Source organism: Cebus imitator, unplaced genomic scaffold, assembly GCF_001604975.1.
Source record: "Cebus imitator isolate Cc_AM_T3 unplaced genomic scaffold, Cebus_imitator-1.0 Scaffold222, whole genome shotgun sequence".
In the NCBI taxonomy this organism is placed as follows: Eukaryota; Metazoa; Chordata; class Mammalia; order Primates; family Cebidae; genus Cebus; species Cebus imitator.
Genome location: NW_016107537.1, coordinates 3,454,358 through 3,480,803, shown reverse-complemented (window position 1 = coordinate 3,480,803; position 26,446 = coordinate 3,454,358). Strand labels below are relative to the sequence as shown.

The following is a 26,446-nucleotide window of genomic DNA, read 5'->3' as shown; positions in this document are numbered from 1 at the left end:
AGCAGTCATCGCTGTGGCTGCCTGCTGCCTTAAGACAACTGAGCTCCCCAAGGGAGGGGCAGTTATCATCACTGCAGCTGCCTGCTGCCTGAGGAAACTGAGCTCCCCCAGAGAGAGACAGCAGCCATCACTGCAGCTGCTAGTTGCCTAAGACACTGAACTCCTGGGGAGAAAGGGCAGCAGTCATCTCTACAGCTCCAGGCCACTGTTTTTTCTTTGCTGATGCCAGAAAAACTGGACGGCTTAGTACCAAGTGGTATTTCCCACAGCGCAGCATGCTGGCTGTGGCAGATCGTGTCCAGACTGCCTCTTTAGGCCTACAGTGACCCATCCTCACTGGGTGGGGCCTCCCTGCAGGAACTTCAGCAACTCCAGCCAGGGGCTTAGGGAAAGAACTCTAATCTCTCTTTGACTGAGCCTCTAGGGGGAGGGGTTGCTGTTGTCTCCACAGACCAGAAGACTGTCTTTCTCCCTGCTAGCCCAGAGAAATCCAAGTAGCCCAGACAAGTGGATTTTCCCCCAGCACAGTGTACCCCTCATCACAAAGGTATAACCAAAGTGCTTCATTAATTAAACAGGTCCAGGATCCTGTGTCCCCCAACTCAGTGAGACTCTCCAATGGGTCACCAGACGCCTTATACAGGAGCATTTCTACTGGCATCATGTGGGTGTCCCTCAAGGACAGACATCTCAGAGGAAGGAGCAGGCACCCAGCCACCTATGTTATTCTCTAGCCTTCTCTGGTTGTGTCTCCAGGTGTGGGAGGGACCCAGATAAATAGGGCCTGAAGTAAAACCTCAGCAAACTGCAGCAGCCCTACAGAAGAGGTACCTGACTGTTGAAAGAAAAACAGAAAGAACGACAACAAAAAAGTCCCCACAAAAACCTTATCTAAAGGTCAGAAGCCTCAAAGATTAAAACTAGACAAACTCATGAAGATAAAGAATATGAGAACCCTCAAAAGGCCAGAGTGTCTCATATCCTTCAAATGATCACAACACCTCTTCAGCAAGGGCAAAGTACTGGGCAGAGGCTGAGATGGATGAATTGACAGAAGTAGGCTTCAGAAGGTGGGTAATAACAAACTTTGCTGAGCTAAAGGAACATGTTCTAACCCAATATATTGGAACAAATCCCAGAACTTAAAGATTGGTTCTCTAAAATAAGACAGGCAAAAATAAAAGAGGCAAAAATAAAAGGGAATGAACCAAACCTCCAGTAAGTATGGGATTATATAAAGAAGCCAATTCTACAAATCACTGGCATTCCTGAAAGGGAGGTGGAGAAATCAACACATTGGGTTGGAACATGCTCCTTTAGCTTAGTGAAGTTTGTTATTACCTTCTGAAACTTACTTTTGTCAGCAAAGAAGCTAAGAACCATAATAAAAAGTTACAGGAGATGCTAACTAGAATAACCAGTTTAGAGAGGAGCATAAATGACATGATGCAGCTGAAAAACATCATGAGAACTTTGTGATGCAAACACAAGTATCAACAGCTGAATCAATCAAAGTATATCAGAGCTTGAAGACTATCTTGCCAAAATAAGCAGGCAGACCAAGGTTAGAAGAAAAAGAAAAGGAATGAACAAAACCTCCAAGACCAAACCTATGTCTGATTGGAGTAGCTGAAAGAGACAAGGAGAATGGAACCAAGTTGGAAAACACTCTTCAGGATATTATCCAGGAGAACTTCCCCAACCTAGCAAGACAGGCCAACATTCAAATTCAAGAAATCCAAAGAACCCCAGTAAGATACTCCATGAGAATATCAACCCCCAAGACCCATAATCATCAGATTCTCCAAGATCAAAAGAAAGGAAAAAATGTTAAGTGAAGCCAGAAAGAAAGGGCAGGTCACCTACAAAGGGAAGCCCACCAGACTAACAGTGGGCTTCTCAGCAGAAACCCTACAAGCCAGAATACAGTGAGGGCCAATAGTCAACATTCTTAATGAATTTTTAACCCGGAATTTCATATCTGGCCAAACCTTCATAAGCGAAGGAAAAATCCTTTTCAGACAAGCAAATGCTGAGGGAATTCATCACCACCAGGCCTGCCTTGCAGGACCTCCTGAAGGAAGCACTAAATATGGAAAGGAAAAACTGGTACTAGCTACTGCAAAAACATACTGAAGTACAAAGACCAATGACACTATGAAGAAACTGCATCAACTACTGAGCAAAATAACCAGCTAGCACCATGGTGACAGGATCAAATTCACACATAACAATATTAATCTTAAGTGTAAATACACTAAATGCTCCAATTAAAAGATACAACCAGCAAATTGGATAGAGAGTCGAGACCCATCGGTATGCTGTATTCAAGGTTCCCATCTTATGTGCAAAGACACACATAGGCTAAAAGGGATATTGGAAAATTTACCAAGCAATTGGAAAGTAGAAAAAAGCAGAAGTTGCAATCCTAGTTTCAGAGTATACAGACTTTAGATCAATAAAGATCAAAAAGACAAAGAAGAGCATTACATAATGATAAATGAATCAATCCAACAAGAAGAGCTAACTAACCTAAATATGTATGCACTCAATAGAAGAGAACCCAGATTCATGAAACAAATTCTTAGAGACCTACAAAGACACTTAGGCTCCCATACAACAATAGTGTGAGACTTTAACACCCCATTTTCAATATTGGATCATCTAGACAGAAAATTAACAAGAATAGGACTTGAACTCAGCTGTGAATCAAGTGTATCTCATAGATATCTACAGAGCTGTCCACCCCAAAACAACAGACCATATAGTCTCAGTGGCATATGGCACTTACTCTAGAATTGATTACATAATTGGAAGTAAAACACTCCTCAGCAAATGCAAAAGAACTGAAATCATAACAATCTCTCAGACCACAGTACAATCAAATTAGAACCCAAGAAACTCGCTCAAAACCATACAACTACATGGAAATTGAATAACCAGCCCCTGAATGACTCTTGGGTAAATAATGAAATTAAAGCAGAAATCAAGAAGTTCTTTGAAACCGGTGAGAACAAAGAGACAATGCCCCAGAATCTCTGGGAGGCAGCTAAAGCAGTATTAAGAGGTACATTTATAGCACTAAATGCCCTTATCAGAAAGCTAGAAAGATCTCAAATCAACACCATACCATCACAACTAAAAGAACTAGAGAAGCAAGAGCAAACAAATTTAAAAGCTAGCCAAAGAGAAGAAATAAGATCAGAGTGAAACTGAAGGAGATAGAGACATGAAAAACCATTCAAAAAATCAATAAATCCAGGAGCTATTTCTTTTTTTTTTTTTGGAAAAAAAAAATTAAACTAGATAGACTGCTAGCTATACTAATAAAAAAGAGAGAAGAATCAAATAGACACAATGAAAAATGATAAAGGGAATATCACCACTGACCCCACAGAAATATAAACAACCATGAGAGAATACTGTGAACACCTTTACACAAACTAGAAATCTAGAAGAAATGGATAAATTCGTGGACATCCTCACAAGAATAAACTAGGAAGAAGTAGAATTCCTGAATAGACCAATAACAAATTCTAAAACTGAGGCAGCAATAAAGAACCTAATAACCAAAAAAAGCCCATTGGACCATATGGATTTACAACCAGATTCTACCTGAGGTACAAGGAGGAGCTGATAACATTTCTTCTGAAACTATTCCAAAAATTGAAAAGGGGGAACTTCTCCCTAACTCATTTATCAGGCCAGCATCATCTTGATACCAAAACCTGTCAGAGACACAACAGAAAATGAAAACTCAGGCCAATATTTCTGATGAATATCAACACAAAATTTCTCAATAAAATACTGGCAAACAAAATCCAGCAGCACATACAAAAGCTTCTCCACCATAACCAAGTCAGCTTCTCCCCTGGGATGCAAGGCTGCTGTGACATATGCAAATCAATAAACATAATTCACCACATAAACAGAACTAAAGACAAAAGTCACATGATTATCTCAATGTGGAAAAAGGCTTTTCATAAAATTCAACAGCCTTCATGTTAAAAACTCTCCATAAACTAGGTATTGATGGAACATACTTCAAAATAATCAGAGCCATGTATGAAAAACCCACAGCCAATATCATACTGAATGGGCAAAAGCTGGAAGCATTCCTTTTGAGAACTGATACAAGACAAGGATGCCCTCTCTCACTACTCCTATTCAAAATAGTATTGTAAGTTTTGGCCAGGGCAATAAGGCAAGACAAATAAATAAAGTGTGTTCAAATAGGAAGAGAGGAAATCAAATTGTCTCTTTGTAGACAATGTGATTCTATATCTAGAAAACCACATCGTCACAGCCCAAAAACTTAAGCTGATAAGTTAAGCAAACTCTGAGAATACACAATCAATGTGGAAAAATCAAAAGCATTCCTATATACCAACAATAGACAATATTCTTCAATTCCTATACGCCAACAATAGACAAGAGAGCCAAATCATGAATGAACTCCCACTCAGAATTGTACAAAGAGAATAAAATATCTAGGAATACAGCTAGTGAGGGGTGTGAAGGACCTCTTCAAGGAGAACTACAAACCACTGCTCAAGGTAATCAGAGAGGACACAAACAAATGGAAAAATATTCCATGCTCATGGATAGGAAGAATCAATCACATAAAAATGGCCATACTTCCCAAAGTAATTTATAGATTCAATGCTATTCCCATTGAACTGCCATTGATATTTTTCACAGAATTGGGAAAAAAAGTACTTTAAATTTCATTTGCAACCAAAAAAAAAGCCTGAATAGCCAAGACAATTCTAAGCAAAAAGAACAAAGCTGGAGGGATCATGGTATACAACTTCAAACTATACTACAAGGCTACAGTAACCAAAACAGCATAGTACTGATACCAAAACAGACACATAGACCAAAGGAACAGAATAGAGGTAACAGAAATAAGACCACACATCTACAACCATCTGATCTTTGACAAACCTGACAAAAACAAGCAATGGGAAAAGGGTTCCCTATTAATTAATTAATTATTTATTTTTTGAGATGGAGCCTCACTCTGTCCCCAGGCTGGAGTGCAGTGGCACAATCTCTGCTTACTGCAACCTCTGCCTCCCAGATTCGAGTGATTCTCCTGCCTCAGCCACTTGAGTAGCTGGGACTACAGGCAGGCACAACACTCAGCTAATTTTTGTATTTTTAGTAGAGACAGGGTTTCACCATGTTGCCCAAGATGGTCTCGATCTCCTGATGTCATGATTTACCTACCTGGGCCTCCCAAAGTGTTGGGATTACAGGTATGAGCCACCATGCTCAGCTAGGATTTCCTGTTTAAATGGTGCTGGGAAAAGTGACTAACCCTATGCAGAATACTGAAACTGGACCTCATCCTTACACCTTATGCAAAAATTAAGATGGATTAAAAAGTTAAAGCCCCAAACCAAAAAAAAAAAAAAAAAAACCCTAGAAGAAAATCTTGGCAGTACCATTGAGAACATAGGCATGGGCAAAGATTTTATGATAAAATCATCAAAAGCAATTGCAGCAAAAGCAAATATTGACAAATGGGATCTAATTAAACTTAAGCACTTCTGCACAGGGAAAGGAACTATCATCACAGCGAACAAGCAACCTACAGAATGGAAGAACATTTTTGGAATCTACCAATCTGACAAAGGTCTAATATCCAGAATCTACAAGGAACTTAAACAAATTTACTAAAAAAGAACAAACAACCCATCATAATATGGGCAAAGGATATGAACAGACACTTCTCAAAAGAAGACATTTGTGTGGCCAACAAACATGAAAAAAAAAGCTCAACATCACAGTTCATTAGAGAAATGCAAATCAAAACCACAATGAGATACCATCTCATGCCAGTCAGAATGGCAATTATTAAAAAGTTGAGAAACAACAAATGCTGGTGAGGCTGTGGAGAAACAGGAACGCTTTTACACTGTTGGTGGGAACAAAAATTAGTTCAACCATTGTGGAAGACACTGTGGTGATTCCTGAAGGATCTAGAATCAGAAATGCCATTTGGCCTAGCAATCTCATTACTAGGTTTATACCCAAAGAAATATAAATCATTCTGTTTTAAAGATACATGCAAATGTATGTTTATTGCAGCACTATTCACAATAGCAAAAACATGGAATCAACCCAAATGCCCATCAATGATAGACTGGATAAAGAAAATATGATACATATACATCATGGAATACTATGCAACCATAAAAAGGAATGATATCATTCCTTTGCAGGGACATGGATCAAGCTGGAAGCCATCATCTTCAGCAAATTAACACAGGAACAGAAAACCAAACACCACATGTTCTCATAAGTGGGAGCTGAACAGTAAGAACACATGGACACAGGGAGGGGAAGAACACATACTGAAGCCTGTTGGGAAGGCTGGGGGAGAGCATCAAGATAAGTAGCTACTGCATGTGCGGCTTAATACCTAGGTGATGGGTTGATAGGTGCATCAAACCACCATGGCACATGTTTATGTAACAAATCTGCACATCCTGTACATGTATCCAGGAACTTAAAATTGTTTTTAAAAAAGACAAGGCTATTACATAATGGCAAAGTCTTCAATTCAACAAAGACCTAACTATCCTAAATATATTTTCATCCAACACAGGAGCACCCAGATTCATACAAGTTCTTAGAGACCTAAAAAGTATGTTTCACAGTAGTACTGGGAGACTTCCACACTCCAGTGACAGTCGCAGACAAATCATTGAGACAAAAAATTAACAAAGATATTCAGGACATGAACTCGACATTAAATCAAATGGATCTGATAGATCTTTACAGAACTCTTTACTCAAAAACAACAGAATATGCACTCCTCTCATCATCATACGCCACATACTCTAAAATCAACCACATAATTGGACATAAAGCAATCCTCAGCAAGTGCAAAACAACTGAAATCAAACCAAACACACACAGGGATCACAGTTCAATAAAAATAGATGTCATGTCTAAGAAAATAGCTGAAAATCATGCAATTACATGGAAATTAAACATGCTCATGAATGACTTTTTTAGTAAATAATGAAATTAAGGCAGAAATCAAGAAGTTCTTTGAAAATAATGAGAACAAACTTACAACATACCAGAATCTCTGGACCTAGCTAAGGCTATGTTAGGAGGGAAATTTATAGCAATAAATTCCACATCAAAAAGGAAAACCTCAAATTAACAACCTAATACCACAACTGGAAAAACTAGAGAAGCAAGATAAGATACTAAAGCTAGAGGAAGACAAGAAATAACCAAAAATTAGAGCTGAACTGAAGGAAATCAAGACATGAAAAAAACATTCAAGAGATCTATGAATTCAGGAGTAGGTTTCTTGAAAATATTAAGAAAGGCTGCTAGCAGACTAATAAAGAGGATGATTCAAATAAACACAATTAGAAATAACAAAGGGAATGTTACCACTGACCCCACAGAAATAGAAACAACCATCAGAAATTACTGCAAACACCTCTATGCACACAAACTAGAAAACTTCAAAGACATAGATAAATTCCTGGACAAAAACACCCTCCTACACTCAATCAGGAAGAAACTGATTTGCTGAACAGACCAATAATAAGCTCTGAAATTTAATCGGTAATAAGTAGCCTACCAACCAAAAAAAGCCAAGGACGTGATGACTTATCAGTCATATTCTACTAGATGTACAGAGAAGAGCTGGTACCATTCTTACAGGAACTATTTGAAAATACTGAGAAGGAGAAACTCCTCCCCAACTCATATGAGGCCAACATTACCTTGATACCAAAATCTGGCAAAGACACACACAGAAAAGAAAACTTCTGGCCAATATCCTCGATGAACATCAGTTCAAAAATCCTCAACAAAAATACTGGCAAACCAAATCCAGCAGCATATCAAAAAGTTAATCCACCATGAGCAGATAGGCTTCATCTCCAGCATCCAATGTTACCTCAACATACACAAATCAATAAAACTGATTTGTCACATAAACAGAGCTAGAGACAAAAACCACATGATTATTTCAATATATGCAGAAAAGTCAATAAAATTCAATACCTCTTCATATTAAAAACTCTCAAAAATCTGAGAATTGAAGAAACAGCTCAAAATGGTGAGGTGTTTTTGTACCAGTATCATACTGTTTTGGTTACTATAGCCCTGTAGTATAGTTTGAAGTCGGGTAACGTGATGCCTCCAGCTTTGTTCTTTTTGCTGAGGATTGCTTGGCTGTTAGGGCTCTTTTTTGGTTCCATAATTTTGAAATAGTTTGCTCTAGTTCTGTGATGAATGCCATTGATAGTTTAATAGGAATAGCTTGCATCTATAAATCACTTTGGGCAGTATAGCCATTTTAATGATATTAATTCTCTTATCCATGAGCATGAAATGTTTTTGCATTTGTTTGTGTCTTCTCTTATTTCCTTGAGCAGTGTTTTGTAATTCCCCTTGTAGAGATCTTCCATCTCCCTGGTTAGCTGTATTCCTAGGTATTTTATTTTTTCTGTGTGTGGCAATTATGAATGGGATTGTGTTCTTCATTTGATTCTCTGCTTGACTGTTGATAAGAGTGCTAGTAATTTTTGCACACTGATTTTTTTTTTTTTTTTGAGATGGAGTTTCGCTCGTTACCCAGGCTGGAGTGCAATGGCACCATCTCAGCTCACCGCAACCTCTGCCTCCTGGTTCAAGCAATTCTCCCGCCTCAGTCTCCCGAGTAGCTAGGACTACAGGCAAGCGCCACCATGCCCAGCTAATTTTTGTACTTTTAGTAGAGATGGGGTTTCACCATGTTGACCAGGATGGTCTCGATCTCTTGACCAGGTGGTCCACCCTCCTTGGCCTCCCAAACTGCTGGGATTATAGGCGTGAGCCTCCGACATTGATTTTTGTATGTCAAGACTTTGCTAAAGTTTATCAGCAGAAGGAGCTTTGGGGCGAAGACTATGTGGTTTTCTAGATATAGAATCATGTCATTGCAAATTGAGACAGTTTGACTTCCTATTTATTCCTCTCTTCCTTCCTCTATTTGAATGCCCTCCAGTTTTGCCCATTCAGTGAAATGTTAGCTGTGGGTTTGTCATGGCTAGCTCTCATCATTGTGGCACTTCCAACTAGAAGGGCAAGAGTGGCCAGTGTTACCTGAAAGGTAAGTGCAGACCATAATTAAAGTGCAGTGAAGAAGGAGATATATGCATATGTGTAAGTAAATATAATTGAAATATATTTAGCAGACAGAATCAATAGAGTTGATAAGTGATTGACCAGATGTGTGGGGAGTCTATATCACTCCCAGGTTTTTGACTTGGGCAACTGAACACTCATGAAGGAAAAGGAGGATCCAGGGAGAGGACCTTATCTGAGTACTCAGGTAGGGCTCAACATCTGCAGTTGAGACTGGTGAAGTGTGGGCTGGGCATGGGATTCACAAATGGAAATGCCATTGGGTCTGCAGCTCAGACATGGGCATGACCAGAATAGAGATAGAGAGGCCCCATGGCTGCTGAGTAAGTGTGATTCCCCAGGTGATGGTGTCAGCTGAGAAGGGAAGGAGGCCCATGTGAGGACACTGAAAGAGAGGTGAGCAGACAACAAGTAGCCCATAGGAGACAGGAAAGAAGAACTAGAGGGAGAAGCCAAGCCAGGCATGTGTGTTAACATATAGGAACTAAGGGAGAGGACATTTCAAGTTGGAGGGGATGCCATACAACAGGATTCTGTTATGGTTTTTGGCTGTGTCCACAAGAAGTTACAACAGGCAAGAAAAAGAAACCAGAACCCAGTTATGGAGTTAAGGAGTGAGTCAGAGAGAAGATGGGTAGGGACAGTGAAGTAAGGCCTCTTTTTAAGGAAGTGTGCCTGAAGGATAGACTAGCTGGACACATGCTGGATGTGTGGGGTAGAGGGAGGAACGATGGAGGGTAGGAGAGCCTCGAGCCTGCAAGAAGCAGCTCCTAGAATAGAGAAGCTGAGCTTAAAGTTGTGGAAGAGAGTGGGGATAACTGTGAGTGACAGATAATCAGGAGAACAGAAGGAGATCCAGAATCATGACAGAGATATGACATTTGCCAAGAGCACAGCCCCTTTCACTGTCACAGAGAGCTAGGACAAAAAAAATGGTGTTTAAGAGTTGTCTTGTAGCATAATATTTTAACTATGTCCTTTAAAAAATTTCTCCACAGACACTACCCAAAGCAGTCCTTCACTACAGTGGCAGACAGTCCTGAAAATTTTCACCTAAAGCAGCAGAGTGAACTGTAGAGTCAGGTAATTTCCAGAAGGCTTGCTTTGTTACATTGATACTAAAGATTATTCATGAAGCCAGTCTTCTGAGATTTCTGTCATTTCTGTCATGCCAGGTCACCAACCAGTATGAAGGCTAAAAGCAGGCCTCTTTGGGAATTCCAGGTGAAAGTGTTGAACATCTGTATTATTCTGGGTCTCAAATCATCCTGATATTCTTCATTCTGTTTTTCACATTGGACTAGGGCAAGGAAATGAGTCTGGTCAGAGTTAGTGTTTCCCAACAATGTTTATTTATTTGGTCCTAAATATTTAAACACATTTTATAAATAGCTTTTCCACACCACATATATAGGGAAAAATAAGGAATTAACTTGGCCCAGTAGCCCTGTATGTGGGGCTAACACCCTGTGTATCTCACACCAACCCTAAGCTTTGTTTTCTTCCTGTCATTTTGCTTATATTTCTTTCCTATAAACAGGTGCTCATTTTCTTTGAAAACGAGCTCATTTCCTGATTTTCTTTCCATATTTAAGCAGGAACAAAGATCACCACAACTGGCTCCCCCTCAACTACGTTAGATGGCAACTTGCCTTCAGTATGGTGAAACACATCAGTTAAGACTGGTGTTGTGCCTGGCAGGACTTTCTACAAGGACACCCAATCTCTTTAATAAACATGAGATGCTGTTTCCAGTTCTCTTGCCTGACACAGCATAGGAAGATGCTGAACAGCCACATTGCAATCCACTGGTCAGTGGTGACGTAAGGAGGTTGGAGGGGAGGAGTGAGGAGGAAGGATCAGGGAAGACTGGGTGGTTGTAGGCCTTCTTCATGTTTTCATTGGCTGTGGCATTAGGCCAGCTACTCAAATCTTTGCACATCTGTAAAGTGAGATGGTCAATCTTGTCTGCCTCTCCAGAGGATGGCTACAAGTGTCAAATGGGGTAGTTAGGTGGGAGGGCATTTCAAAAAGTTAAAAAATGTGATTTTGGAGGCTTGTTATGTTGATGATGATTATAATCCCTGAGAATTCCTCACATGAAAAAGAGAAAAGAAGATAATTTGTGAAAGAAATAAATGTCCAGTTACTATTATTTGAGTGTCAGTCTGTAGCTCTTCTTAATGAGAATAGGCAGCTCTCAGTTGCTCAGGGTCGGATTTCCTTGGTGGTGTATCTAATCACAGGAAAGATTATGGTTCCCTCCAATCTCTTTCTGGGGAACTTGAGCCCTCTTCTCATTTTATTTAATTAAAGGAAATATAAGTCAAATTAGAATTTACTGATGTTTAACAATGCCACAAAGACATGGCTGGAAGCTATTTTTTGGTTTGTGTAAAATGCTGTTTTTGTGTGCTCATAATGGTTCCAAAAATTGGGTGCTGGCCAAAGGCAGATACTGTTACAGAAACCAGCAAGAACACCTCTGCTCAATCACACCCTCAGGGGTGTCAGGGATTGACTCTAGTGTGTGCAAATCCAATTTGCCTATCTTCTCATGTGAGAGTTAACTGGATAATTAGCTAAATTATGTGCTAGGCACATAACTTTACATGTATTATCTCATTTAATCTCAACTCTATGATATTTATTATTATCCCTATTTAGATGAAACATTTAACCCTCAGAGAATTTAAATAAGTTGCACTTGCAAGCTTAGCAGGTGAGGAGTCAAATTTGGAGTAGAATCTAGATCTGTGATCCCCCAGATCCACAGTCTTAACCAGTGCCCTGTTCTCTTTGCTCAGAGAGCACCTAGAGAAAATCTATAAACAAATAATCACAAAACGAGGGATGATGTAATATACATAAAGGTAGAATTTTTACATTAAGTGGAAGGAAGAAAAAATCATTATTATTTATTTTTTTCTGGGTGAGATGAAAACACTTCTGCAAGAGTATTTCCAATTTCACCAAAGTATGGAAAGATATCTGTTCTAATAGCAATGCCCAGTAATGGTATTTGACTTAATTTTAGCCTAGTAAATGATTTGATTCTGCAACAGAACATTTCCTTAGAATTTTGATATCTGAAATTCTGAATAGCTCAATGGTTTTGGTGGAAAATTGACTATTAATATTTTATATACTTGTTTTGATAATTTTGAGGCTAAATGAATCAAATCTATTCATAACACTAAGTTTTCAATTTCTGAAATCTTTTAGAGTTGTTTGGTTAAAACTAGTTCTTTTGTTCCAGTTTGTTAGCTCACTAAATGAGTCAAAATAAAGAAAAAACAAAAATTAATATTCAGTCCAATATAGAAAGTAATTTATAGTTACATGGTGTTATCTCTTCCTTTAAAAAAATTTCTTCTTTCTTCTTTTCTTCCTCTTTTTGAGGGGATTATAAATACTGCCAGTATTTTTTGCCTAAAGGTTAAATCCTCCTAAACTCTTTTGGGGTCTATAGTAGGTGCCAGATTGTCATAAGAAAATTATGTGAAATACTGGTGAATGAACAAGCAAACCAGAAGTTAGGTTTTCAGAACAGATGCTAGCCAGTAGTTCACAGGCATAATCCAGCAACTGGTGGGCATCTACTTGGCCAGCCCTTGACCACTGTAGATGTGAACTTCCCTGGACATTGGCAATCAAGATGGAGAGAGGCAGAGAAAGCCCTGTTGTCATCACTAATTCTCTTTTGACCACACATGACAGCATGACCTGCTTGTAAGAAATATCATAAATCGTGGTCAGGTGCCTCTACAGGCCCACAGTAGTCCATTCAACAAAGAGCAAAAGTCAAACTACTTCTGATGGACTTAGCAACATCATAGTTCACCTGTGAGGCAGGTCTTTTATTGCTTGCTTTGGGACTGACTTCATCTCACTTTCTGTAGGAAAGTGAGCCTACCTGATTTAGAAACAAAATTTTGGAACACAAACCCTTTGTAAGTTGGGAGATCTCTAAACTAAAATATCAAGTGAGAGGAAAAGCCACTTGAGAAAGAAATTTCTGGCTGGGCATGGTGGCAGACGCCTATAATTCTAACACTTTGGAAGATTGAGGCAGGAAGATCACTTGAGGCCAGGAGTTTGAGACCAGACTAAGCAACATAGGGAAAACCCTGTGATGTGGTTTGAATATGTGTCCCCACCCAAATCTCATGTTAGATTGTAATCCCCAATGTTACAGGTGGGGTCTGGAAGGAGAAGACTAGATTACGAGGGTAGATTTCTCATGATTTAGTACTATTTCCTTGGTACTCCTCATGACAGCAAGTAACCTCTCACAAGATCTGGTTGTTTAGAAGTGTGTGGTATCTCCCCCCTCACTCTTTTGTTCCTGCTTTCACCATGTGACATGCCTGTTCCCCCTTTACAATCTGCCAGTAATTTGTGGCAGATTATGAGTGCGTGTAAGTTATGTGTGCTGATAGGATGAAAGATAGAAAATGATTTTAGACTGAAAGAAAATCATTCTTGAAGCTTTGAGTCTTCCTTTTGTATCCTATGTTGGTTGTTTTTCAGTATTCCCTGTTTCAGCACTGACTGACTTGGAGTCTCTTTCATGATGACCAACTGCAATATGAGATTCTAGGAGGTATACTAGAATAGAAAATGGAAACTAAATAAAAATTGAGGAATTCTGAAACAAGTGTGGTCTTTAGATAATAGCACTATAACCAATATTGTTGGTTTAATTGTAATAAATGCACCACACTAATATAAAATGTTAGTAATGGGGAAAGAAGAGTGTGGGGACTTACAGGAACTTTACACTATTTTCACAATGTTTCTCTAAATCTAGAAGGGTTCAAAAATTAAAATTCTATTTAAATAAATTACAATATATAAGATTAATTAAGCCCAAATTATGGAAAATATAACTTCTGTTATAACATTCCTGGAAAGTTTCTAAAGACAAGGCTTTTCTATTTTTAGTAGAAATTGCACATATTTTCAAGTTTAACTGTTACTATGTGACAATATTTGCAGTGCTAAAAGCTTAATAACCTATAGATTCATTGTAAAGTAAGGTATACTGTTGTTTTACTTTTGGAATACTGAATGAAATATGTAATCTTTTTTTTTTTTCTTTAAGATGGATTCTCATTCGCCCAGGCTGGTGTGCTGTGTTATGATCTCAGCTCACTGCAACCTCTGACTTCTGGGTTCAAGCAATTCTCCTGCCTCAGCCTCCCCAGTAGCTAGGACAACAGGCATGTGCCACCATACTTGACTTTTTTTTTAGCAGAGACAAGGTTTCACTATGTTGGCCAGGCTGGTCTCAAATTCCTGACCTCAAGTGATCTGCCCCCATTGGCCTCCCAAAGTGCTGGGATTATAGGCATGTGCCACCATGCCTGGCCAAAACATGTAATCTCTTGTTTAGATTTATAATAACAGTTATATGATACTCAGTAAGGGAAGGTGATCTACATAAAATAAAAGGCCAGGCATAGTGGCTCATGTCTTTAAGCATGTTGGGAGGCCAAGGCACAAGAACTGCTTCAGTTCAAGACCAGCTTTGTCAACATAGTGAGACCTCATCTCTACAAAAAAATTAAAAAAAAAAAATTAGCTGAGGGTGGTGACACACACCTGCAGTCCCATATATTTGGGAGGCTGAGGTAGGAGGATCCCTTGAGCCTGGAAGACAAAGGCCACTGTACTTCAGCCTGGGTGACAGAGTAAGATCCTATCTCAAAATAAACAGATAGATAGATAGTTGTTATTTATCTAAATATTTGAAACAAAAGTTGGGAAACCTCCCAGCTCAACTAAGAGCTCCTAGAATAAACAGAAGTATAAATCATTATACCTCTTTACTTTAAAAATATTACAGACATTATCAGTATTTTAATAACAAAAACAGTATCAAATACTTTATATATACTTCGTAATCTGTCCTTTACAAATTTATTTAACCTTTATGACAGGAGTTACTACGATGCTCACTCCAGAGATGAGGTGCTGAGACTTAGTGAACTGAATAACTTGTTCACAGTCAATAGGAGACAGAGACCCAGTTTGTCCATAAAAAGATAATTTTAACCAGTTGCATTTTACAGTAGAGTTATCCCAACACCTACGAATTCTAAAAACATTTTATTCAAATCTGTCTTTTAATATTAGCACCTCTTCAACCTCTTCCTGACTGTACCACCAAATTTATCTTCCTAATCTCTCTTACCCTGTAAATTTCTTTGTGTGTATGAGCATATATGTGACAGAAAGAGACAGAAACAGGGAAAGAGTGAATTTACCAAAAACAAAGATAGGAAGGTTGTAGTAACATCTTTTATTTCTCAATTCCGAAGTCCCCATTTTCATCCCTGGGAGATTTGTTCTAGGATAGGGTAGCTAAAGAAACAGAGAAAATAAAAGGGAAAGTGGTGACCTGAAGATCAAACACTAAAGAAGGGGCTAATGGATAGCAAAGAAAGTGGAGAACAAAACATGCAGGTAGATGGGGTCCTAGTCAGTGAAGACCCACAGGCTGGAGGGTAAACCCATGCAAGGGTCAAGTTTAATACAGTGAAAATATAAGTAAGATTGGAGACCTACCACAGTGAACCAACACTTGGCATGTTTCTTGTAACAGTGTTTAGATTGCAGTGGTTCTTAAGATTAAGTGATTTTGGAATTGGCATCCCATGTCATTTAAAAAAAAAATGGTGAAGTAAATGTCTTATTTAGATTTCTCTCCCTTCCCACCCACCATTTTCCTTCCACTCTTTTGTTTTTAATGTGGAAGTTTAAAATCCAATCTCACCTTAATTTTTTCTTAAGTATAAATAATGGGAAAACTTAACTTGGATAGGGGACTCCTCAGTAGACCTCCATAATTATCTGGCTTTTACTACCACTTAGTCATCAGGAATAGCCATGGCTAACAGAATACGAACTGGGAAAGCTAGTGCATTACAGCAGTGCATCTCAGATTTATTGATTTGTTTAACTTTTGTTTTATGTTATTATTATTTTTTTTTTCAGAGACAGAATCTCACTATGTTGACCAGGCTGGTCTTGAACTCTTGGCTCCCAAGCGATCCTTTTGCCTGGATTCCCAAAGTGTCAGATTTACTGAAGAATATTTTATTGTAATTACTTTTTATACTTCATAGGTCAAGAGCTCTGTTTTAAAGATAATATCTATTGAATATACTTTTTAAAACAAACTTTCATGTTCTAATCATTGCATGATTTCAGTATTAAATGAAACACAGTAATGAACTTTGGGCTGATGTTGTTGATTTTTTTTGTATTCTGATTACAGAACTGTATTTTGAGAGGGCTGAACACAGAGTAAATGCATCCTCAGCTGCTGGTATAGAAACTTGTTTTCCATGAGTGAAACGGCCCATTAGGGATGGTGGGTAGGGGCTATGAGTCCAGGAAGTCAGGCAGTAACCCCAAAGTTTTTAAATGGGATCCAGAACAAATTTTGCATGTGATAATGACATTTAGAGGTTCTTGACTGCTAAAGCATATTGTAGAAAATGACTCTTTTGTTGGAGGTGAACACCATGCTCACCTCTAACACAATGCTTCACTTGGTTTCTGCCCTAAAGAATGTTGTCTGCCTTTCTTTTCAAATTCTTCTCATCCCACAATGCCTAGAAAAAAACATTCTTATACCAATGATGGTGACAATACGCCTTATTTCTTTTGTATCAATTCCTTACTTACTGTAGCTACTCGAATTGTACTAAGACAACTGGTCCTAATCTGCAAACTAATTATGCAGTACCTAGTAGTACAGATTTGAAAACCTTTTATAGCAATCTGACATTGCCACAATATTTTACATTTTACAGAAAATAAGTCTTTCATGCTGGGTAGTTTGAAAAGCACCTCTGCAGAGAAAATAGTTGATACTTCACAAATGCATATTTGATTTTCCTGAAGGTAGTAAGTAAAGTGGATATTCTATGATGTGTTATCTTTAACATAACGGCAATAATTAAAGTAACTAAACAATTAAATAACAGAAATTCAGATCCATGGTAAAATCAAAGAATATAAACTAAAAATTCCCTAGATATATTTTCTGAACTTGGGTAACTCTTTAACAAAATGTTGACATAGACAAGCACTTCAGCATTAATGGATAAGCATACTTTCATAAAATCTAAAAAAATATATATTTGACAATTCTTATGCCTACCTCAGAGCTACTTTTTCTGCTAGTACCTCTAACTGGAATGCTTTGTCTCTCAACTCATACTTTTAAATTCTAGCCCCCTTTCAAGACCCAAATGCTCCATTCTTTAGAACATGTTTATTAAAATAGTTTATTCTTTCTCTTATTATTATATGATGCCTTAATTCATGACAACTTGTTAATGTGTCATATTTCCCCTTAAGCTTCTTAAGACACAGACCATTATCATTTTGTATATTTTAATTTTTCCCAGAATAGGTGCTCTATAATTATTTACTCAGTTAACATCATTAAATAAGGCAACACAATGTCATTTTCACTATTAATAATGACTGCATTAGCAGGGCAAGGACTCTGAAGTATGTGTCTAACAAGCATTAAAAATTGCTAGCCAACTAGAAATTTTGGAAAAGGTAGTGAGGTCAAGTCACTGACTGACCTTGGCTTTATTTATACAATGTAACCAGATGGATACACATCAGAATCTCAAGTCTCAGAGTTTAAATGGGCCATAGACACCACCTAAACTCATAGTCAAACTGCAAAAAAAAATACCAAGCAACACTTGGAAGATACATTGAGTTGTTAACCTAAAAGTTAAGAGAACTAAGAATCTAAATGGTTATTGCTTAAGAAAAATACCATCTCACAAAAGAATCCTCCTAACCACTACTGCAAAAGCCATACTTCTGGGGAAAACAGACCCATATGGTTTGTACACAGTCTCAAATAGCTAAAAGTGACTTGGGCTTGATATGTAGTTCTAAATACTTCTGTAAGATTTCCAATTTAGTCTGAACTTTCAATGTATACCTTAAGCAAGTGACTTGAAGGAAATTTGAATGCTATGTGCCTTCTCCCAGCTCTCCCTCACTGAGGATGGGAACCCAATCTTCTATAGTGGCACCTGGGACCCCTGGCTGCAGTGCCTTGGTGTGACATTCCTGTGGAGAAAAGCACTTTAGGGCCAGTCTCTAGATATATTTTCATGCGTCTTCTGCTTTTACATGAAGCTCTTGAGAAAACAGAAGGAAAAAAATGTGAGAAGAAATACATTGCCCTTCCGGAAGATAGACCTGTTGTGCAGAGGTGCTTACGACTGAGGACAGAGTTCAACATTTTGAATTAAATTTTCACATAGTTTCTGTGACTTCATTTAAGAGATTGTTTATCGAATTCCATATTTCCAATTTGTGTATCTATTTTCCTATTCATATAAATTTACAGGAATATGCATGTCAGCTGTGAGAGATGACTTTATTTCTCTGTTGCTCCTATATCTCCCTGCAAATGTCACAAGGACACCAATATTGCACAGTGACATGAATCTAGACATAGTGTACACTTGGCAGAATAATTTTCCAGGTCTAGCCCAGGAGTCTATTCAATAATCTAAAATTGTGATACAGAGAAAAGTGGAAACATATATCAAACACTATAGTCAAAGTACCCAGAAGTAAAAATGGAATAATTTTGACTGATGCATGACATATGCAAAGCCATATTGCACATGTCATGTAGGATCCTTCTCTATAATCTGTGTTTATGGAGTATATTTATGTATGATCCCTATTACATAGACTTAGGCTTAGCCAGAAGGGGGCCAAGATGGCCAACTACAAGCAGTTATGGTGCATGGCTCTCACAGAGAGGAATGAAAAGGATAAGTAAATACAGCACCTTCAACTGAAACATCCAAGTACTCACATTGGGACTCATCAGGAAAACAGCTCCACCCATGGAGAATGGAGAAAAGCAGGGCAGGGCGACAGCTCACCCAGAAGCAACACAGAAACAAGGGAAACCACCTCCCCTGCCCAGAGAAGTGATGAGTGAATGTGTGATTCTGGAAAACCACACTTCTCCCATGGATCTTTGCAACCCTTCGATCAGGAGATCCCCTCGTGAACCCACTCCACCAGGGCCTTGGGTCTGACACACAAAGCTGCATGAAGTCTTGGCAGAGCAGCTGCTCAGGCATGCACAGAGACCCAGGAGCCTTACATACTCAGGATCTGACATCCCTGACAAAATGACTGAAACTCAGGCAAGGTGGGACGTCCATATATACCCCTAGGAAGGGAGCTAAATCCAATGGGCTGAGCAGCCTCAGACTGCAGGCCCCACTTCCACAGTACTTCACAAGATAAGACCAACTGACTTGGAGTTCTAGCCAGCCACTGGCAACAGTGTAGTTAGTGCCTACCTGATATGGGATGGATCTCCCAGAGGGGAGGGGTGGGCCACCAGCTTTGCTGTTTGGATGGCTCAGCTGTTGGAACAACTGGACTTGGGAGAATCCAAGACAACTGGGTGCAAAGGGGATCCCCCAGCACAGCACTACTGCTCTACCAAATTGTGGCCAGACCAGTTCTTTAAGATGGACCCCAATTCATTCTTCCTCATGAGGCAGAACTTCCTGGGGCCACCAGCCACCCCCACCTGTGTTCTATAGCCAACAGAATTCTAGTTTCTCCCTGGGATGGAGTGTCTGGGGAGTGCAGGGAGGCATCACCTTTGCTATTTGGATGACTCAGCCATTCCACTGTATAGGTTTAGGAAGGTCCAGATCCCCCAGCACAGCACAGCTGCTCTACTGAGGCGTGGCCAGGCTGTGGCTTTGAGTGGAATCCTGGTCCATTTTTCCTTGCTGGGCAGGACTTCCCTGCTGGGGCCTTCAGCCACTTCCTACAGAAGCATTCAGGCCAGCAACAGTTCTGTACTCCACTGGGATGGAGCACCCAGAGGAAGGGGTGGACTGCCATCTTTGCTTTTTTGAAGGCTTCACTGGTGATACCTCCAGATAGTGGAAAATCCAAGGCACCTAGGGTCTAGAGCAGACCCCCAGCAACCCCCAGCAGCCCTATGAAAAAGTGGCCAGACTGTTAAAAGAAAAACAAAACGAAAAAAAATGAAAAACCCTATTCAAAGGTCAGCAACCTCAAAGACTGAAGGAACATAAGCCCCGAAAATGAGAAAAAAATCAGTGCAAAAACACTGAAAACTCAAAATGCTAGTGTTCTCTCTTTCCTCCAAATGATCACAACACCTCTCCAGCAAGGGTTTGGAACTGGGCTGAGGCTGAGGTGACTGAAATGGCAAATGCAGACTTCAGAATGTAGATAAACACAAACTTCATGGAGCTAAAGGCACATATTGTAACCCAATGCAAGGAAGCTAAAAATGATGTTAATGCAGGAGCTGACAGCTTCTTTTGTGTGAGAAAACATAACTGACCTAATAGAGCTGAAAACAACAATAACATTACAAGAACTTCACAATGCAATCACAAGTATACAGAGAAGAATTAAGCAGAGGAAAGAATCCTAGAGCTTTGAAGACTGTCTTTCTGAAAAAGACAGGCAGAACAGAGAAAAAAGAATGAAAAGGAATGAACAAAACATCCAAGAAATATAGGATTATGTAAAAAGACCAAATGTACAACTGATTGGTGTACCAGAAGGAGATGCAGAGAATGGAACCAATTGGGAAATCATATTGCAGGATATTATCCAGGAGAACTTCCCCAACCCAGCAAGACAGGCCAAATTCAAATTCAGGAAATCCAGAGAACCCCAATAAGATACTCCACAAAAAGATCATCCCCAAGACATAATCATCAGATTCTCCAAATGAGATTCTCTAAATGAAAGAAAAGATGTTAAGGGTACCCAGACAGAAAGGCCAGGTAACTTACAAATGGAAGTTGATCAGACTAACAGCAGACCACTCAGTGGAAACCCTACAAACCAGAAGAGATTGGGGGCCAATGTTCTACATTCTTAAAGAAAACAAACTCCAAACCAGAATTTCATATCCAACCAAACTAAGCTTCATAAGGAGAAATAAGCTCCTTTTCAGACAAGCAAGTGTTGAGGAAATTTGTCACCACCAGACCTGCCTTACAAGAGCTCCTAAAGGAAGGACTAAATATGGAAAGGAAGAACCATTACCTGCCACTACAAAAACACACCAAAGTACAAAGACTATGACACTATAAAGCAACCACATAAAACAAATCTGCAAAACAGACAGCTAGCATCATGAGAACAGGATCAAATCCACACACAATACTAACCTTAAATGTAAATGGGATAAATTCCCTAATTAAAAGACACAGAGTGCAAGCTGGGTAAAGAACCAACTCATTGGTATGCTGTCTTCAAGAGACCCATCTCACATGCAAAGACACAAATAGGCTCAAAATAAAGGAATGGAGAAAAATTTACTAAGCAAAGGGAAAATAATACAGCAGGAGTCACACTTTTAGTTTCTGAAAAACAGACCTTAAACCAACAAAGATCAAAAAAGACAAAGAAGGGCATTAAGTAGTGATAAAGAGTTCGATTCAAGAAGAGCTAACTATCCTAAACATATATGCACCCAACACAGGAGCACTCAGATTCATAAAGCAAGTTCTTAAAGACCTTCAAAGAGACTTAGACTCCCACAGAATAACAGTGGGAGACATTAACACTCTATTGACATTACTAGACACATCATCAAGAAAGAAAATCAACAAAGATATTCAGGACCTGAGCTCAGCTCTGGATCAAATGGACCTGACAGATAGCTACAGAACCCTCCACCCAAAAACAACAGAATACACATTCTTCTCATAGCCACATGGCACTTACTCTAAAATTGATCGCATAATTGGAAGCAAAACACTCCTGAGCAAATGCTAAACAACTGAAAACATAACCAACAGTGTCCTGTAACATGGCACAATCAAATTAGTACTCAGTACTAGGAAATTCCCTCAAAACTGTACAACTGCATGGAAATTGAAAAATCTGTTCCTGAACGACTTTTGGGTAAATAATGAAATTAAGGCAAAAATTAAGTTCTTTGAAACTAACAAGAACAAAGACATAATGTACCAGAATCTCTGGGACACAGGTGAGGCAGTGTTAAAATGAAAATTTATACCAATAAATACCCATATCAAACAGCTAGAAAATAAAGCAACAGCCCTGTTCTCTCCCCCTCTTCCTCTTCCTCTTTCTTCCTTTCCTTCATTTTTTTTTCTTTTTCTTTGTTTTTATTCTTTCTCTTTCTTTCTTTCTCTCTTTCTTCAAAAACAAAAAACAAAAACAAAAACAAAAAAAAACACCAGGGGTGTTTCTGTCTGTGCCAAAAGAAAAAAAAAAGACTTAAAAAAAAAAGCTAGAAAAATCTCAAGTTAATAACCTAACATCACAACTAAAGTAACTAGAGAACCAAGAGCAAACAAAACCCAAAACTGGAAGACAAGAACCAACCAAAATAAGAGCTGAACTGAAGGAGATACACACACACACACACACACACACACACACACACACACACACCCCATTCAAAAGATCAATGAATTGAGGAGCTGCTTTCTTGAAAAAAAAAATAATAAAATAAATTGACCACTAGCTAGGCTAATAAGAAAGAAAAGAGAGAGGATTCAAATAAGCACAATCAGAAATGATGATATTACCACTGACCCCACAGAAATACAATCATTCAAGAATATTACAAACATCTCTATGCTCATAAACTAGAAAATCTAGAAGAAATGGATTAATTCCTGGACACATACACCCTCCCAAGACTGAACCACTGAATCCCTGAACAAGAATATTATAAACATCTCTATGCACATAAACTAGAAAATCTAGAAGAAATAGATAAATTCTTGGACACATACACCCTCTGAAGATTTCTCAACCATTTAATCCCTGAACAGACCAATAATGAGTTCTAAAATTGAGGCAGTAACAGCCTATCAACCAAAAAACAAAAAGCCCAGTACCAGATGGATTCACAGCTCAGTTCTACCAAATGTACAAAGAAGACACTGGTACCATTCCTGCTGAAACCATTCAAAAAAAATTGAAAAGAAGGGACTCCTCCCTAACACTGTATGAGGCCAGAATCATCCTGATACCAAAACCTGACAGAGATACCAAAAAAAGGAAAACTTCAGGCCGATATCCTTGATGAACATTGATGCAAAAATCCTCAATAAAATATTGGCAAACCGAATCCAGCAGCACATCAAAAGGCTTATCTACAGTGATCAAGTAGGCTTCAACCCTGGGATGCAACATACACAAACCAATAAATGTGATTCAACACATAAACAGAACTAAAAACAAAAGCCACGTGATTATCCCAATAGATGCAGAAAAGGCTTTTGATAAAATTCAACAGCCTTCATGTGAAAAACTCTCAATAAACTAAGTACTGAATGAACATACCTTAAAATAATCTGAGCCATGTATGACAAACCCACAGCCAATGGCATACTGAGTGGGCAAAAGCTGGAACCATTCCCCTTGAAAACTGACACAGGATGCCATCTTTCACCACTGCTATTCAACATAGTATTGAAAGTTCTAGCCAGGGCAATGAGGCAAGAGAAGGCAACAAAGGGCATTCAATTAAGAAGAGAGGAAGTCAAACTATGTCTGTTTGCAGATGACACAATGCTTCATCTAGAAAACCCCATCATCTCAGCCCAAATGCTTCTTATTTATTTGTTTATTTATTTAGAGATGGAGTTTTGCTCTGTTGCCCAGGCTGGAGTGCAGTGGCATGATCTCAGCTCACCGCAACCTCTGACTCTAGGTTCAAGCGACTCTCCTGCCTTAGCCCCCCAAGTAGCTGAAACTACACATGTGTGCCACCTCATCTGGCTAATTTTTTGTATTTTTAGTAGAGATAGGGTTTCACCATTTTATCAAGGATGTTCTCTATCTCCTGACCTTTTGATCCACCTGCCTTGGACTCCCAAAGTGCTGAGATTACAGGTGTGAGCCACTGTGCCCAGCCTGAAAAGCTTTTTAAGCTGATAAGCAACTTCAGCAAAGTCTCAAGTTACAAAATTAATGTGCAAAAATTGTTACAGCATTTCTATACACCAACAACAATCAAGCTGAGAGCCAAATCATTAGCTCCCACTCATAATTGCTACAAAAAGAATAAAATACCTAGTAATACAGGTAATGAGGGAAGTGAAGGACCTTTACAAAGAGAACAACAAACTACTGCTCAAAGAAATCAGAGAGGACACAAACAAATGTAAAAACATTCCATGCTCATGTATAGGAAGAATCGATATTATGAAAATGGCCATACTGCCCAAAGTAATTTATAGATCCAGTGCTATTCCCATTAAACTACCATTGATGTTCTTCACAGAAACAGAAAAAAAATATTTTAAAATTCATGTGGAATGCAAAGAGAGCCTGAATAGCCAAGGCAATTCTCAACAAAAAGAACAAAGCTGGAGGCATCATGCTATTCAACTTCAAACTATACTACAGGTCTACAGTAATGAAAACAGCATGGCAATGGTGCAAGAACAGACACACAGACCAATGGAACAGAATGGAGAACCCAGACATAAGATCACACTCCTAGACAATCTAATGTTTGACAAACTTGACAAAAGCAAGCAATGGAGAAAAGATTCTCTAATAAATCGTGCCGGGAAAACTGGCTAGCAACATGCACAAATTGAAACTGAACTCCAGCCTTACACTTTATATAAAATTCAACTTGGAACTCTCCAACCCAAATCCACAGAATATGCATTCTTCTCAGAACCACATCATACCTATTCTAAAACTGACCACATATTTGGAAGTACATCACTCCTCAGCAAATGCAAAAGAATGGAAATCATAACAGTCTCTAAGACAACAGTGCAATGAAATTAGAACTCAGGATTAAGATACTAACTCAGAACCGCACAATTTCATGGAAACTGAACAATTGACTCCTGAATGTCGACTGGATAAACAATGAAATGAATGCAGAAATAAAGATGTTCTTTGAAACCAACGAGAACGAAGACATAACATACCAGAATCTCTGGGACACATTTAAAGCAGAGTCTAGTGGGAAATTTATAGCAATAAATATCCACATGAGAAGTGAGAAAAGATCTAAAATTGACACCCTATCATCGAAATAGAAAGAGCTAGAAGGGCAAGATAAAAAAAAAAAACTCAAAAGCTAGCAGAAGACAAGAAATAACTAAGATCAGAGCAGAACTGAAGGAGACAGAGACACAAAAAAACCTTCAAAAAATCAATAAATCTGGGAGCTGGATCAACAAAATAGACCACTATCCAAATTAATAAAAAAGAAAACAGAGAAGAATCAAATAGATGCAATAAAAAAGTGATAAAGGGGATATCACCACCAATTTGACAGAAATATAAACTACCATGAGAGATTACTACAAACAACTCTATGCACATAAACCAGTAAATCTGGAAGAAATGGATAAATTCCTGGACACTTGCCTCCTCCCAAGCCTAAACCAGGAAGAAGCTGAAACCCTGAATAGACCAATAACAAGGACTGAAGTTGAGGCAGCAATTAATAGCCTACCAACCAAATAAAGCCCAGGTCCAGATGGGTTCACAGCTGAATTGTACCATATGTACAAAGAAGAGCTAGTACCACTCCTTCTGAAACTATTCCCAACAATTCAAAACGAGGTAATCCTTCCCAAATCATTTTATGAGACCAATATCATCCTGATACCAAAACCCGGCAGAGACTCAACAAGAAAAGAAAACCTCAGGCCAATATCCATGATGAACATAGGTGCAAAAATCTTCAATAAAATATTGGCAAACCGACTGCAGCAGCACATCAAAAAGCATATCCAACACGATCAAGTAGGCTTCATCCCAGGGATGCATAGCTAGTTCAACACACGCAAATCTATAAATGTAATCCACCACATAAACAGAACCAAAGACAAAAACCACATGATTGTCTCAATAGATGCAGAAAAGGCCTTCGACAAAATTCAACAGCGCTTTATGCTAAAAACTCTCAATAAACTGGGTATCGACAGAATGTATCTCAAAATAATAAAAGCTATTTATGACAAACCCAAAGCCAATATCATACTGAATCAGCAAAAACAGGAAGCATTCCCTTTGAAATCTGGCACTAGACAAGGGTGTCCTCTCTCACCACTCCTATTCAATATAGTATTGGAAGTTCTAGACGGAGCAATCAGGCAAGAAAAAGAAATAAAGCATATTCAATTAGAAAGGAGGAAGTCAAATTGACTGTTTGCAGATGACATGATTGTATATTTGGAAG

At 38.7% G+C, this 26,446-nt stretch overlaps 1 long non-coding RNA gene across 1 annotated transcript; it reads left to right on the top strand.

Annotated features, from left to right (window-relative positions):
• Window positions 1-9,026: 9,026 nt before the first annotated feature.
• LOC108281198 lies at window positions 9,027-16,421 on the top strand. Its single transcript, XR_001815892.2, has 5 exons — window positions 9,027-9,133; window positions 10,167-10,251; window positions 10,344-10,490; window positions 10,764-10,979; window positions 16,171-16,421. It is a non-coding gene; the product is annotated as an uncharacterized LOC108281198 (long non-coding RNA).
• The last annotated feature ends 10,025 nt before the right edge of the window (window positions 16,422-26,446 follow it).